The sequence below is a fragment of the Triticum urartu genome, chromosome 2A, assembly GCF_056163025.1.
Source record: "Triticum urartu cultivar PI428250 chromosome 2A, HENAU_Tu73, whole genome shotgun sequence".
Taxonomy (NCBI): domain Eukaryota; kingdom Viridiplantae; phylum Streptophyta; class Magnoliopsida; order Poales; family Poaceae; genus Triticum; species Triticum urartu.
In genome coordinates this window covers 277,086,502-277,103,855 of record NC_141874.1, presented here as the reverse complement: position 1 = coordinate 277,103,855, position 17,354 = coordinate 277,086,502, and the positions used below count along the sequence as shown (strand labels likewise).

Below are 17,354 nucleotides of genomic sequence, written 5' to 3'. Positions count from 1 at the left end.
TCCCTGTTCATGCTTAGGTACACAACGTCTAATAATACCATCTACTCCTTTATAAAGATGTGGGTCATCCCAAAAGTAATGTCTTAAATCATAGAAGAATTTTTTTCTTTTGTTGGTATGTGAAGCTAGGTGGTATATATTTAGCAACAATATAATTAGCATAGTCAGCATACCAAGGAGTGTTATGAGAAACATTTATTGCAGCTAATTGTTCATCAGGAAAACTATCATTAATAGGTTGTGGGTCATCAAGAAATATTCTCTAACCTAGACAAGTTATCAGCCACGGGGTTCTAAGCGCCCTTTCTATCAATGATATGTAAGTCAAATTATTGTAGCAAAAGAACCCACCTAATGAGTCTAGGTTTAGCATCTTTCTTTTCCATAAGATATTGTATAACAGCATGTTCGGTGTGAACAGTTACTTTAGAATCAATAATGTAAGATCTGAATTTATCACAAGCAACGACCACTACTAAGAATTCTTTTTCAGTAGTAGCATAGTTTCGTCGAGCACTCTCTAGGCCCTACTAGAATAATGAATAACATTTAATTTCTTATCAACTCTTTGCCCTAGAATAGCACCAACAGCATAGTCACTAACATCACACATAATTTCAAAAGGTATGTTCCAATCAGGTGGTTGAACAATAGACGCTGAAATCAAGGCTTTGTTAAGTGTTTCAAAGGTTTCTACACAATCATCATAAAAACAAATGCATCCCTGAAATTAAGGTCATTAAATGGCTAGAAAATCACTTAAATGTCTTTAAAAGGTCAAATGACCCCTGAAATTTTCAAAAATTTCACATGACAGTTGTATTAGTGCATGTTAGACGTAGAAAAAATTGAAGGCCGTAAGAGGAAGCTATCTCCCGTTCGTCAGCAAACATGCATTGTTCCCTCTCGGAACCATGAACCTTCTAGTGAGTTGCTCCGGTTTGTGAGGGGTGTGTGTCCAAACTTTCGTCAAAAAGGCCAATATTTTTACCACATCATCTTGGTGGCATGACATTAAATCAACCAAGGTTTCATGTTTTTCTGATCATTTTTTTGGAATTAAAATGCCATGTCACTCCATGCATACGTATGCATGTGTCCATGCCGTGAGACCAATATGTTTGAAAATTCCTTCTAATTTACTGCACATGGAATTAACTTGCACACAAGTACACAGATATGATTTTTCAAACCATTTTGGTTAGGCGTTGCATGTGGATGTAGTTCAAATTTGAATTACAGTCATTAAATGACTAGAAAATCACTTAAATGTTTTTAAAAGGTCAAATGACCCCTAGAATTTTCAAAAATTTCACATTACAGTTGTATTAGTGCACGTTAGACGTAGAAAAAAGATTGAAGGCCGTAAGAGGAAGCTATCTCCTGTTCGTCATCAAACATGCATTGTTCCCTCTCGGAATCGCGAGCCTTCTAGTGAGTTGCTCCGGTTTGTGAGGGGTGTGTGTCCAAACTTTCGTCAAACATTCCAATTTCTTTACCACATCATCTTGGTGGCATGGCATTACATCAACCAAGGTTTCATATTTTTCTGATCATTTTTTATTTTTTGGAATTAAAATGCCATGTCACTTCATGCATACGTATGCATGTGTCCATGTCGTGAGACCAATATGTTTGAAAATTCCTTCTAATTTACTGCACATGGAATTAACTCGCACACAAGTACATAGAAATGATTTTTCAAACCATTTTGGTTAGTCGTTGCATGTAGATGTAGTTCAAATTTGAATTACGGTCATTAAATGGCTAGAAAATCACTTAAATGTCTTTAAAAGGTCAAATGACCCCTAAAATTTTCAAAAATTTCACATTACAGTTGTAGTAGTGCACGTTAGACGTAGAAACAAAATTGAAGGCCATAAGAGGAAGCTATCTCCCATTCGTCATCAAACATGCATTGTTCCCTCTCGGAACCACGAGCCTTCTAGTGAGTTGCTCTGGGTTGTGAGGGGTGTGTGTCCAAACTTTCATCAAACCTGCCAATTTTTTTACCACATCATCTTGGTGGCATGACATTACATCAGTCAAGGTTTCATGTGTTTCTGATTTTTTTATTTTTTTAGAATTAAAATGCCATGTCACTCCATGCATACATATGCATGTGTCCATGTCGTGAGACAATATGTTTGAAAATTCCTTCTAATTTACTGCACATGGAATTAACTTGCACACAAGTACACAAATATGATTTGTCAAACCGTTATGGTTAGGCATTACATGTAGATGTAGTTCAAATTTGAATTAAATGGCTAGAAAATCACTTAAATGTCTTTAAAAGGTCAAACGACCCCTAGAATTTTCCAAAAATTCACATTACATTTGTAGTAGTGCACGTTAAACATAGAAAAAAATTGAAGGGCGTAAGAGGAAGCTATCTCCGTTCGTCATCAAACATGCATTGTTCCCTCTCGGAACCACAAGACTTCTAGTGAGTTGCTCCGGTTTGTGAGGGGTGTGTGTCCAAACTTTCGTCAAACATGCCAATTTTTTTCCACATCATCTTGGTGGCATGACATTACATCAACCTAGGTTTCATGCGTTTCTGATTTTTTAATTTTTTGGAATTAAAATGCCATGGCACTCCATGATTAATTGTGTCATAGCCATTAGACCAATATGTTTGAAAATTCCTTCCAATTTACTGCACATGGAATTAAATCGCACACAAGTACAGAAAATATGAGTTTTTAGACCGTTATGGTTAGCTGTTGCATGTACATGTAGTTCAAATTTCTTACGGTCATTAAATGGCTAGAAAATCACTTAAATGTCTCAAAATGTAAAATGACCCCTGAATTTTTCCAAAATTTGACTTGACAGTTGTATTAGTACTATAAACTTTCTCGTACATTTAAAACACCATATGTTGCCACTGTAGTCCAAATTCGTCTTTCACAACTAATAAAAAATATCTACAACATCACACACAGTTGTTTTCTAGCAACCATTTGCGATGAAAATATCTGGGTCTATTTAAGTCTCCCTCCTTAAGCTTCGCCGGCTCGTCTGCTCCAGTATCGGCAACCCCCGAATCCCTGAATCTCGACCCCCATTCCCGCACCCCCTTCTTGCAAAGATGACGCCGTGGAAACGCTTCGTGAAGGCACGTACGATGGCCGCGTCCCCCCAGAGCACCACCGCCTGCGCCAAGAGCGCGGCTGCCTACACCGAGAGTGCCACTGCATCCGCATTGAGCGCGGCCGCTTCTGCTGAGAGGGCGTCTGCTCCAGCCGACAAGGCAGCTGCAGCAGCCGAGACGGCTGCAACTGCTGCTACGACGGTGACTGCAAACGCCGAGAGCTCTCGAGCTGTCGTCCATGCCGCCGATGTCGCCCTGGCTCGGGTCGAGGCCATCCACGCCAAGATCGAGGATGCACATGCCAAGATATTCTAGGCCACCTCGCACTCCAGCATGCAACCCACGTCTGAAAAGGCGGTGGTGGTCATGGAGCAACTGCTTCCTCATGAGGTCGCCGAGCAGGAGCTGGAGATGTAGGAGGCGGCAGAGATCGAGGAGCACCGGGAGGAGGAGTTACGCATGGCCGAGGTCGAGGTAGAGAAGAGTCTATCCGTCGAGGAATCGATGGTGGAGGACCAATGCTAGCTCTGGCGTAGCCATCACTATGAGTACTACAACCTTGAGGGCGGCACCGAGGACGAGGACGAGGATGAGGACGCGGTCGACTTCAGCAGGGGGGACACGGAGTCCACCAACGGCGGCATGTCGCCAGGACAAGTCATCGACGTCTCGTCTCACACCGGAGATGCATAGGCCGGCGCGGCGGCCGATTTGTTAAAATTTTGCGTACTTAGGCTTTGTTTTTAATGCTGGTCTTTTGTTAGAGCAATGTTTAGGTCAACCGGCTCTGTTTAATTACTAAAATTGCTCGATTCAGTAAGTGTGGTCTGTCTGCTATATACTCTTTTGTGTGCCCAAATTAGCAAGCGATCTTAAATTATGCAATGATGTACCCGGGGAAATTTCCACCAAAATTTGAATTATCAAACTCATCCCATGCGCGTAAAGCAGAAGAATCGTTTGCAATGCACACAATCTTTCAAAGTGAAAGGTCCGGCTGCACCGCGCGCAAAGTTTCCCTCCACATTTCCAAAATTTTGGCCTACCGCCAAAATATCTACCCCGCCCCCTTCCCCACCCCCTTTTCTACCCGACCACAAGTCACATTTCCCCTGTTTCCTCCTTCCTTCCTTCCTTCCTTGCTAAGCTATAGTCGCTTCCTCGCTCTCGCCGTCTCACATCCTACCACCAGGGTCGCCATGGTCTTCTTCAAAGACCTCTCCAGTGGTTCCTCCTCCGGCGGCGACTCCTTCACCACCCGGGTATGCCCCTCTTTTCTCTCTCTCGGGCCATGACTTGGAATGAATGATTTTTACCCGGCGGTCGATTTGAGTCATTTCTTCCTCTTGTATCTCCCTAGGACCATCAGTGGCAACGAATGGAGCGGGGTGGCGGAAGATCTATCTGCTCGTTGTCACCATCAATCTCCATGCGTGAAGCTAGTTGCGTTTGATTCTGTGGACAGTGGGAGGAAGTTTCTGGCATGTGCAGAGAAGGTTAGACCCTCTTTTGTTGTTACAAATCATTTGTTAGATGTGATTCAGACACTGTCATGGTCCCAACCCATTCATACCACACATTCAACCAAACGCATCCTAAGACAGTGTCACAGTTTGTACCTAGTATCTTAAATTGTTGCCATCTCATCAGCGGTGCCATTAGAAAATTATTTGGCACCCCTTCAGCAGTTTGTGCATCCAACTTTGGTCCATGATACGTCTCCGTCGTATCTACTTTTACAAACACTTTTGCCCTTGTTTGGACTCTAACTTGCATGATTTGAATGGAACTAACCCGGACTGACGCTGTTTTCATCAGAATTACCATGGTGTTATTTATATGCAAAAACAAACTTTCTCGGAAAGACCTGAAACTTCATAGAGCAACTTTTTGGAAAATATAAAAAATACCTGCAAAAGATGAAGGCCAGGGGGCCCACCACCTGTCCACGAGGGTGGGGGGCACGCCCCCCTACCTCGTGGGCCCCCTAGTGCCTCTCTGACTCCAACTCGAACTCTATATATTGTGTTTCGGGGAAAAAATCAGAGAGAAGAATTCATCGCGTTTTACGATACGAAGCCGCTGCCAAGCCCTAAAACCTCTCGGGAGGGCTGATCTGGAGTCCGTTCGGGGCCCGGAGAGGGGAATCCGTCGCCATCGTCATCATCAACCATCCTCCATCACCAATTTCATGATGCTCACCACCGTGCGTGAGTAATTACATCGTAGGCTTGCTGGACGGTGATGGGTTGGATGAGATTTATCATGTAATCGAGTTAGTTTTGTTAGGGTTTGATCCCTAGTATCCACTATGTTCTGAGATTGATGTTTCTATGACTTTTTCTATGCTTAATTCTTGTCACTAGGGCCCGAGTGCCAGGATTTCAGATCTGAACCTATTATGTTTTCATCAATATATGAGAGTTCTTGATCCTATCTTGCAAGTCTATAGTCACCTATTATGTGTTATGATCCGTTAACCCCGAAGTGACAATAATCGGGATACTTACCGGTGATGACCGTAGTTTGAGGAGTTCATGTATTCACTATGTGTTAATGCTTTGTTCTGGTACTCTATTAAAAGGAGGCCTTAATATCCCTTAGTTTCCGTAAGGACCCCGCTGCCATGGGAGGGTAGGACAAAAGATGTCATGCAAGTTCTTTTTCATAAGCATGTATGACTATATTCGGAATACATGCCTACATTACATTAATGAACTGGAGCTAGTTCTGTGTCACCCTAGGTTATGACTGTTACATGATGAACCGCATCTGACATAATTCTCTATCACCGATCCATTGCCTACGAGCTTTCCATATATTGTTCTTCGCTTATTTACTTTTCCGTTGCTATTGCTCTCATCACTACAAAATACCAAAAACATTACTTTTACTACTGTTACCTTTTGCTACCGTTACCACTACTATCATATTACCTTGCTACCAAACACTTTGCTGCAGATATTAAGTTTCCAGGTGTGGTTGAATTGACAACTCAGTTGCTAATACTTGAGAATATTCTTTGGCTCCCCTTGTGTCGAATCAATAAATTTGGGTTGAATACTCTACCCTTGAAAACTGTTGCGATCCCCTATACTTGTGGGTTATCAAGACTATTTTCTGGCGTCGTTGAGCATAGCTCTATTCTTTGAGTCACTTGGGATATATATCTGCATATCATTATGAAGAACTTGAGAGATCCAAAAACCAAGATCTATCCCTCAACTACGAGGGGAGGTAAGGAACTTCCATCTAGCTCTGCACTTGATTCACCTTCTGTTTTGAGGAAGCTTGCGACACCTAAACCTGCTTCTGCTATTCGTTCTGATATGTCGCATGTTATTGATGATGCGACTTCTGCTATACATGATACTTATGATGAAACTACTGCTATGCTTGATACTACTTTACCACTTGGTGAATTTCTTGATGAACAAATTGCTAGAGCTAGAGAGATTGAAAATATTGAATCTGATAATACTGATGAAAGTGATGATGAAGAATCACTTGTTATTCCTAAGGGTTATGTTTTTGATCAAGAAGCTTCTTTAGCTATTTTAGCTTGCAAAGGTAGATATGAACTCAAAAGGTTATTAGCTAAATTGAATAAGCAATATCTAAATGCTAGAATGAAACCTGACCCTCCTTTTGCTACTTCACCTATTTGTGTTACTGATAAGGATTATGAATTCTCTATTGATCCTGATATAATTACTTTGGTTGAATCTGATCCTTTTCATGGTTATGAATCTGAAACTGTTGTGGCACATCTTACTAAACTAAATGATATAGCCACCCTGTTCACTAAAGATGAGAGAACTCGTTACTTTTATATCCTTAAAATATTTCCGTTCTCATTAAAGGGTGATGCTAAGATATGGTTTAATCCTCTTGATCCTGGTTGTGTGCGTAGTCCCCAGGATATGATTTATTACTTCTCTGCTAAATATTTCCCTGCTCATAATAAACAAGCTAATTTAAGGGATATATATAATTTTGTGCAAATTGAAGAGGAGAGTCTCCCACAAGCTTGGGGGAGGCTTCTCCAATTACTTAATGCTTTGCCTGATCATCCTCTTAAGAAAAATGAAATACTTGACATCTTTTATAATGGACTAATCGATGCCTCCAGAGATTACCTGGATAGTTGTGCCGGTTCTGTTTTCAGGGAAAGAACATCGGATGAAGCTGAAATTCTATTGAATAATATGTTGACAAATGAAAATAATTGGACACCTCCGGAGCCAGTTCCTGAGCCTATTCCTAAACCAACTCCGAAGAAGAGGGGTATTCTATTTCTCAGTCCTGAAGATATGCAAGAGGCAAAGAAATCTATGAAAGAAGAAGGTATTAAAGCTGAAGATGTTAAGAATTTACCTCCTATTGAAGAAATACATGGTCTTAATTTACCACCTGTTGAAGAAACATATGATCTTAATCCTTTACCTATTGAAGAAACTCATGGTCTTGATAACCCGACACAGGTAGTAAAGGTAAATTCTCTCTATAGATATGATAAAGCTAAAATCCCATTTACTAAGTTTGCCAGCCCATGCTTAGATGAGTTTGATAAATTTATGGCTAAGGAAGAAGATTTTAATGCTTATTTTGGTAGACAATTAAAATACAATTCAAATATGCTTGAACACTTGGGTGATTATATGGCTAATGTCAAAGGGGAACTTAAACTTATTAGTAAACATGATTCTATGGTTACCACTCAAGTAGAACAAGTACTTAAAGCTCAAAATGATTTTCTCAATGAACTGAATAGTAAGGATAATGATAATGCTGTTAGAGTTATGACTAGAGGTGGTAGAATGACTCAGGAACGTTTGTATCCTGAAGGCAATCCTAAAATAATTGAGCAAGATTCTCAGAGAAATAATATAGATGCACCTAGTTCTTCTAAAAAGAAGAAAAAGAACAATGATATGACTTTGCATGCTTCTAGTGATCCTATTGTTGAAACACCTGAGAATCCAAATGATATTTCTATTTCTGATGCTGAAACACAATCTGGTAATGAACCTGAAACTAGTGATAATGTTAATAATAATGTTCATGATGATGCTCAACCTAGTAATGATAATGATATAGAAATTGAACCTGTTGTTGATCTTGATAACCCACAATTAAAGAATCAACGTTATGATAAGAAAGACTTTATTGCTAGGAAACATGGTAAAGTGTTAGGACCCCGATTCCAAGTCACATCGATCTAGCCGGTAACACCTCATATCACTTTGCGGCCTCACGCATGGTATCCCATGGGTGTCGCCTTACCATGGCCCGGGACTGTTTGCGCCTTTTGGCTCACGTATATGATAGTGTCGCTAGCATCCATATGACAGAGAACCCGGGCCGACATGGCTAGCCGTGAACCCAAAGCGGCACAGACCTATGGAGACAGGCATACATGAATCACATCGAGCATGTCGGTCATCAGCGAGTGATTCTGGGCTGTAGCACTGGGCTAACAGGACTCCGGGGAACCCGGGCTGTAGCAGGCTAGGCAGGACTCCGGATGTCACCGTGTGACATTTCCCCGAAGGGACAGACATAGGAACGACGTGAAACACATGCCGGCCAGTCAGGTGTCCTGAGCAGTAGTGCTGGGCTAGCAGGACTCCGGTGAACCGGGCTATAGCGGACTACTATGGCTCGAGGAACACGAGACTACATTTCCCCATAAGAAAGGTTGCCAAGGATAAACAACTAGATTGTCGGATCCCACTCATACCAAGCATTTCAATCATACATGCAATATGCCCGATATGAGTACATACAACATGGCATCACAACAAAACTCTACAACTCAAGTACTTTATTTAAAGGCTCCAGAGAGCCATACATAACATGTTCATACAGATAGGGGTCACGTGACCCGACACTCAAGTCATACAATCATACAAGCACATGCGGAAGCAACTAGTTTGAGTACAAACACTAGAAAGAAAGAAGGCTTCTCGAAGCCTGTCTATCTACATAGGGCCCTCCATGGCCAGGATCACCACCTGGGTGGCTAGTCACTCATCGACGTCAAGGTCTACATAGAACCCATCGGAGGGGGCGGTGTTGTCGTCTGAAAACAGTAATTAAGCAAACATGAGTACAAAGGTACTCAACAAGTCTTACATCAGAACCTACTATACATGCTCATTCTCAAGAAGGTGGTGGGGTTATTGCAGCAAGCCAGCTTTGACTCTTGGCCAAGCTATCCTACGGAACTCCACTAGTAAAATAGTTTTCGCACACGAGTCCACTACTCACCAACACAATACTCCACCGGGGATTCTCTCTCGTCATCCTACGAGAGGGCCATCCTCGGTACTCACACTTATCTTGAGTCTTTTAGTAGTATCCATTAACTTGTCTATGAACTGTATAGGCAACCAAGTAGTCCTTTACCACGGACGCGGCTATTCGAATAGATGATGTTAACCCTGCAGGGGTATACTTCTTCATACACGCTTTCACCACTTACCGCCGTTAACACGACATGTACTCGGCAACCTTCAAGCGGAAGCCCAGCGAGGGTGTCGGCCACGGCCTACCTAAACACTTAAGTCTCTAGTCCAGGTTTATCGCCTATCCAGGTTCCATCCGCAGGGAGTCCGGCCGAGGTTTCCACATACGGCCCCGAACGTTGTGAACAGGGTCCCGAGACGCCAAACGGGCGCCCAGCATACCCGGCCACGGTGTATCTACCGCAACATAGCCCACCCCTAGGGTCAGCGCTACGCACAGCCGCCAACACATAACGTACAAACACCAGAAACTATTTGCAACTCCTGGACAGAGTACTAGGGTATTTAAGAAGCCGAGAGGGTCCATTGGTTTCGGGACCAATGTACGGTAGTAGCTGCGTCTTAAATCACACATACAGATCTCAGTTCTTATGGACGGTATCAATGAAACAACCCACCATGTACTCCTACATGGCCTCTCATCGACACCTTTACCAAAACATGTTCAACACATCCCTCACATTACCGACATAAGAATTTCACTCTAGCCCATCACCCAGATGTACCAGACCAACTCTAAGCATAGCAGGCATAGCAAGTTAGGAATCACATACATGGCTCAATCAACTCCTACACATGCTAGTGGGTTTCATCTAGTTACTGTGGCAATGACAGGTCATGCAGAGGATAAGGGTTCAACTACCGTAGCACACAGCAGTTTGAATCGCATTGTCTTAATGCAGTAAACAAGAGTAGAAGCGAGAACATGGGTTGTATAAGAATGATCGATGGTTTGCTTGCCTGTTGTAGAGGTAGTAGGGTACTGCCCTTCAGACGGATACTCGGGGTTATCCTCGGAGGCAGAACCTACCACGAAAGACACAACGAACATAATCAACACATGGCAATATGCAACAATATGATGCATGCTATGACATGGCAAGAAGAAAGTGTCTTGGCCTAATGCAAGCTAAAACAGAAGGGGATGAACTCATTTGAATCAAGATTCAAATATTAGCTCATTAAACATGGCCTTATTAGTGCATTACCTTATTCTTCTTAAACAGCAAGGTTAACTTGTTTTGTCATGCATGAAACCATTACAGATGGATAGATTGAATTTTTCTGATCATTTTTCATATATAAATCTTTGCATTTGGAGCTATGGTTGATTTTCTATGATTTTTAGAAGTTTTGACTATTTTCTGGAATTTCCTATTAAAGAATAAATCCGGTAATTGAATTAATGCGTCAGCACTGCGTCACTGTGACGTCAGCGGGTCAAAGGCGCCAGCCCAGGTCAAACCTGACTGGTGGGCCCCATCTGTCAGTCTCTCAGATAACTAACAGAGTTAGTTAGTGTTTAGTTAGCACTAAACTAGGTTAGTTAGGCCCTGGGCCCACATGTAAGTGAGAGAGAGTTAGTTAACGAGGTTGTTAACCTCTAACAGAGTGATTAGCTCTAGTTAAAACTAATCTAATTAAGTTAGGAGCCAGCCCCACCTATCAGTGACACGGGCGGGGTCAAACTGGGGTCAAACACCTGGTCAGCGGGGTTAATCCCGCCGGCGTTGAGTCGCCGGCGAGGCCGAGATGGCGGAGAGCGTCGGAAACGCTGCTCCGGCCACAGTTCGATGCGCGGGCGGGTGCTACGGTTAGCTAGCGGTGTGGCGCATCCAATGGTGGCATTGGTTGGTGCTGGGGTGGCCGGGAACGACGACGGCGTCGACCCAGACGGCGGCCGGAGCTCGGCCGTTGGTGGTTTTGCTGCTGCAGTGAGCTAGTGGGGAAACGGACGCGCTAGCGAGGCGCTGTGAGGTGTGGTGACTGCGAGGCGACGTGCTACGGTGAGCAAGGAGGCGGCGTCTACGGTGAGCAAACGAAGCAGAGAAGAGGGGGGTTCGGTAGAGGAGCTCACGGCGGTTGCAGAACGCGTCTCAGCGGGCTCGGGGGAGGTCGGACGTCATCGGGGCGTTGCCGGTGATCTCGGTGGACCAAGGAAGAAGAAGGCGTCGGGGAGGTGCTTGGAGGCGTCCGGCGTCGTGTGAGTCGACGAGGAGGTCGAGGACGGCAGCGCGGAGCTAATGGGCTTGTCGGAGAGGCGAGGGGGTGGCTCTGGTGACAACTACGGCGAACGGCGGCGAGGATCGCGCTCGGCCATCGCGGGAGAGGGTGAGGGAGACGAGGGGGAGAGAGGGGAGGAGTGCAGGGAGGTGCTGGGCGTCTCCGTGGTGCTCGGATGGGGACGAGGAGGCAACAGGAGGTGGAAGCGGGAGGTGGCCGCGGGTGCACGCGCCGGCGACACGCCTCTGCCTACTGGCAGAGGTGGGTGACGACTGGCACAGGCCAGGTGGGCTGGGCCAGCACAGGTGAGGCCCAGGTGGGTTTCTCCCTCTCTCTTTTTCTTATTTGTTTTCTTTTTCTATTTTTCTGCAACTGTTGGGCTTTATTAAAAATACTAGGGCATTACCATAAATCATAAAATTAATTATGGCCACTGCTTAGAATATATCCAACAGAAAACATTTTAGTTTTTGATTATTTGAGCATTTAAAATATTTTATAGCATTTAAATGCCCAAATTCAAATACCATAAGGATTAATCCAATGACCTTTGATGTCCTAGAAAAATGTGCACCATTTTTGTCAAAGGTTTTAACACAAAACAAAAAGGGTAGGCTTTTTAGAAGGGCATTTCAGGTTCATTGGAAAAGTTTTTAGTAAACCCTAGTTGTTCCAGGGGGGTGCTGGGGGTTCTATCTTCCCCATTTCAAATTTAAAAGGAATTTAAACATGATGCACACTCTAATGCTTGAACTAACTAGGGTGTGACAACTCACCCCCACTCAAAAGAATCTTGTCACGAGATTTAGGATCCTCCGGAAAGAAGGTGGGGTACTCGAGTCGAAGACGATCCTCCCTTTCCCAAGTGGCTTCTTTCTCGGAATGGTGTGACCATTGAACCTTGAGAAACTTGATATTATGACGTCGAGTGGTACGCTCGGCTTGATCAAGGATACGAACGGGATATCCCGATATGAGAGGTTATCTTGTAGATCAAGCGTCTCGTGGTCCACTCCACGGATAGGATCCGCGAAGCAACGCCTGAGTTGAGAAACGTGGAAGACATCATGAACTCTGGAAAGATGCGAAGGTAGTTCCAATTGGTAGGCAACTTCTCCTCGTTTGGCAAGAATGCGAAAAGGTCCAATGTAACGAGGAGCCAATTTGCCTTTGATACCGAAACGATGGGTTCCCTTTAACGGAGTAACCCGAAGGTAGGCCTTCTCGCCGACTTCATAAGTCATAGGCTTATGTTTACAATCATATTCACTCTTTTGACGACATTGGGCTGTTTTCAATTTCTCATGAATAATGCGAACCTGTTCTTCTGCTTCCTGAATCATATCCGGGCCAAAGAGTTGTCTTTCCCTGGTTTCAGACCAGTTAAGAGGTGTTCGACATTTTCGTCCATAGAGAACTTCGAAAGGAGCCTTGCCCAAACTAGCTTGATAACTATTGTTGTAAGCAAACTCCGCGAATGGAAGGCACTTCTCCCAACCCATTCCGAACGAGATGATAGAGGCTCGGAGCATATCTTCCAGAATTTGATTGACTCGTTCTACTTGACCACTTGATTGAGGGTGGAAGGCGGTGCTAAAAGAGAGACAAGTTCCCATAGCATTTTGGAAACTTTCCCAAAATCGAGAGGTGAAGAGACTCCCACGGTCTGAGTTAATTTCCAATGGAACACCATGAAGAGACACTATTCGGGAGATGTACAAGTCAACTAGCTGGCTAGCGGTGATACTCTCATGAACAGGTAGGAAATGGGCTACCTTGGAAAGACGGTCGATCACGACGAAGATGGCATTATTCCCTCTCTTGGTCCTGGGAAACCCAGTAATAAATCCATACCGATTTTATCCCATTTCTACTCAGGAATAGCCAAAGGTTGAAGGGTGCCAGCAGGCCGTTGATGCCCTGCCTTAACATGACGACAAACGTCGCAATTAGCAATGTATTGAGCGATTTCTCTCTTCATCCTAGTCCACCAAAACCTCTGGCGTAGGTCTTGATACATTTTAGTACTACCGAGATGAATGGTGAGAGGGGATTCATGAGCTTCCTTAAGGATCAGCTGCCTCAGGTTTCATGCCTTTGGAACCACTAGACGATTACCAAAGTATACGACACCTTGATCATCAATGGAGAAACAATTTGCGACTCCTTTCTTAATGCTTCTCTTAATACGTGAGATTCCCGGATCTACCTTCTGTGCCTTGATGATCTGATCCATAAGGTTAGGTTTCGCCACCAGGGTGGATAGGAATCCTCGAGGAACAATGTGAAGATTAAGCTTACAAAATTCCTCATGGATAAGTGGTTGACTTTGTTGTAACATCAGGTTGTTACAATAGGACTTACGACTTAGCGCATCAGCCATGACATTGGCTTTGCCCGGGGTGTAAGTTATTCCTAAGTCATAATCCGAGATCAACCCGACCCAACGTCTTTGCCTAAGATTCAAATCTGGTTGGGTGAAGATATATTTCAAACTTTGGTGATTGGTGAAGATCTCGCAACGATTACCGAGGAGGTAATGTCGCCAAGTTTTAAGTGCATGGACTACAGCTGCAAGCTCTAGATCATGTGTGGGATAATTTTCCTCATGTGGTTGTAATTGCCGTGAAGCATAGGCAATTACCTGACGATCCTGCATGAGTATGCAACCTAGTCCTTGTCGCGAGGCGTCGCAATAGATAACAAAGTCCTTGGAGAAATCTGGTTGTACCAGTATGGGAGCAGATGTCAGGCGTCTTTTCAGTTCCTGGAAGCTGAACTCGCATTGTGGAGTCCACTCGAACTTTTTATCTTTCTTGAGGAGTTCAGTTAGAGGTTTAGCAACCTTGGAGAAATTCTTGATGAAGCAACGGCAATAGCTCGCTAAGCCAAGGAAGCTCCGAACTTGCTTGACCGTCTCAGGTGGAGTCCAATCAAGGACGGCTTGAACCCGCTCGGGATTGACAGCAATACCCTTACCAGAGATTACATGGCCTAGATAGGTCACTTCTGGCAACCAAAATTCACACTTGGAGAATTTGGCATAAAGACGATGCTCTCGAAGTTTCATCAATACCAGCCTTAGATGTTCAGCATGTTCCTCTTCATTCTTGGAGTAGATGAGTATGTCATCGAGGTATACTACGATGAATTTATCCAAATACTCCATGAAGACCGAGTTCATTAACCGAGAGAAGGTAGCTGGGGCATTGGTTAACCCGAAGGACATAACGGTGTACTCGTATTGGCCATACCGAGTAACAAAGGCCGTTTTGGGAATGTCCCCGTTTCTGATTTTGATCTGATGGTAGCCTAACCTCAAATCCATCTTGGAAAAGACTGACGATGCAGCGAGCTGATCATATAGATCGTTGATTCTAGGAAGTGGGTACTTGTTCTTGATGGTGACCAGGTTGACAGGTCAGTAATCTACAACCATTCGATTCGTTCCATCCTTCTTCTTTACGAAGAGGACGGGGCAAGCCCAAGGAGAGGAACTAGGACGGATGAAACCCTTTTTCAAGGACTCATCGAGTTGTTTTTTAAGCTCGGCTAGTTCTAAGGGTGCTATCTTGCAGGGTCTTCTAGAAATTGGAACGGTTCCTGGAACAAGGTCTATCACAAACTCGACATCCCTGTCAGGTGGAACACCTGGCAGTTCTTCTGGAAAGACATCCGGAAAGTCTCGGACTACTGGAACATCCTCAAGGTCTGGAAGGGGGTTGGCATTTAGGGAGTAAAGCTGGCGCTTGGTCACGCGAGTTAAGACATTGACTGTCTTGCCCAATGGATGAGTAAATTGAACGGTTCTAGTGGCACAATCAATCTTAGCATAATGAGCTGACATCCAGTCCATACCCAAGATGATGTTTATGTTCGAGGACTTGAGAGCTATTAAGGATGCAAGGAAGACAAATCTATCGACAAGAATTTCGTTCCCATGGCTTACTCTAGAGGTTTGCCATCTAGAGCCAGGGGTTTGAATTTCCATGGTAGAGGGCATGTCACAGAATGTCGTGTTATGCAATCGAGCATAGCTCTCGGATATGAATGAATGAGATGCTCCAGTATCGAAAAGAACAGATGCCGGATGGCAATTAACAAGGAGCGTACCAAGGATGACATTAGGATCCTCATGAGCCTCCTCGGCTGAAACATAGTTGACATGGCCACGTGTAGTGACTGGCTTGGTGTAGAATGTCTTTCCCGCTGGCTTACCACGGCCAACAGACTTTCCAGTCTGATTGGGGTTGTTCTAGGGACACTCTCGGCTATAGTGACCCGGCTCTCCACACTTAAAGCATGTCACCACATTGGGGCGTGGAGCAGCATTAGCAGCGGGGCCACCATAGGGCTTGGGCGGTGCAAATTGCTGGTTGGGACGAGGCGCCTCAAAGGATGGCCTCGGGATGAACCTGGGTGGCAGTGCCGTGCTTGGGATCCACACCCGGCGCTTCTGAGCTCCAGAGCCGGATGAAGAGCCAAAATCACGGGAGTGCTTGCGTGAAGCATCATAATCAGTCTGGCCTGTCTCAGCACTGATGGCTTTATTGACCAACTTCTGGAAGGAGGTGCACTCGTGCAGACGAAGATCGCGGCGAAGCTCAGGGCTAAGTCCCTTGTGGAACCTTGCCTGCTTCTTAGCGTCAGTAGATACCTCTTCAGGGGCATAACGTGCCAGATTCCCAAATTCACGACTATATGCATCCACAGTCAATCTTCCTTGGGTGAAATTGCAGAACTCCTCCCTCTTGCGATCTATGAGACCTTCCAGAATGTGATGCTCACGGAAAGCCTCACTGAATTCAGCCCAAGTAGTAATTTGGCCGACCGGGCGCATAGCTTCGAAGTTTTCCCACCAGAGGCTAGCAGGGCCTTCGAGATGGTAGGCAGTGTAAGTAACTTTATCAGCTTCGGCTATGTTGGCAAAACGTAGCTTGTGGGTGATGCTGCGAAGCCAGTCATCCGCGTTGAGGGGCTCGACGGAATGGTTAAACTTTGGTGGGTACAGCTTGATAAAGTCATTGATTGACACCAATTCATTATGCTGATGGTGTGCAGTGTTCTGCTCAATCCGCTCCAGCAGGTGGTTAGTCTCACGCTTGTTTCTTTCCGCCTCCAGCATTACTTCGGCCAGGGAAGGCGGGTGAGGCAGATTTTCACCCCTGGCTGCACTGGCTTCCCCCTGCTCCGGGGCAGCAAGGTTGCTGCGGGTGTCGACCATCCTAGGAGAAAACAAGACAATGGTTTATATAAGGATGGCTCAAACTTAGCAAGGAAGTGTGTCGGCATTCTGGGAACGAGGGTCCCCAGACTTGCCTGCCTGCGGCCTGCGGCTTGGCTCAAAGGGGGGCCCAGCACGACCCGTCTTCACCAACACAAACCCAAGACCCTTGCGAGGGGCCAAGCCTCGCGGGGCGGATGACGCGGAGCTTCCTCAGGCACGGCCTCATCAGGATGGCTCACGAGGGGGCGGAGAGATCAAGGCGGGGTACCTCACGAGGTGCCCGTGACACAAGCCATGATGATTCAGGGCGCCAGGCGGGTGCCAGCCCGCGCAGCGTCCTCCTTCCCTCTTTGGTGCAAAGGGGGCAAGCGCAGCGATGGAGTACTGAGGCATCAGGCAAAGGTTGCCATTTCGGTGCAACGAGACCAAGACCAGGAGGACTACGATACAGAGGTCACCGTGGAGCCCAAGACGGCGTCATCACCAGAGCTTT

The 17,354-nt window shown here is 45.1% G+C and overlaps 1 pseudogene; it reads right to left on the bottom strand.

Annotated features, from left to right (window-relative positions):
* Positions 1-7,906: 7,906 nt before the first annotated feature.
* LOC147984807 (uncharacterized) lies at positions 7,907-16,926 on the bottom strand (annotated as a pseudogene).
* Positions 16,927-17,354: the final 428 nt, after the last annotated feature.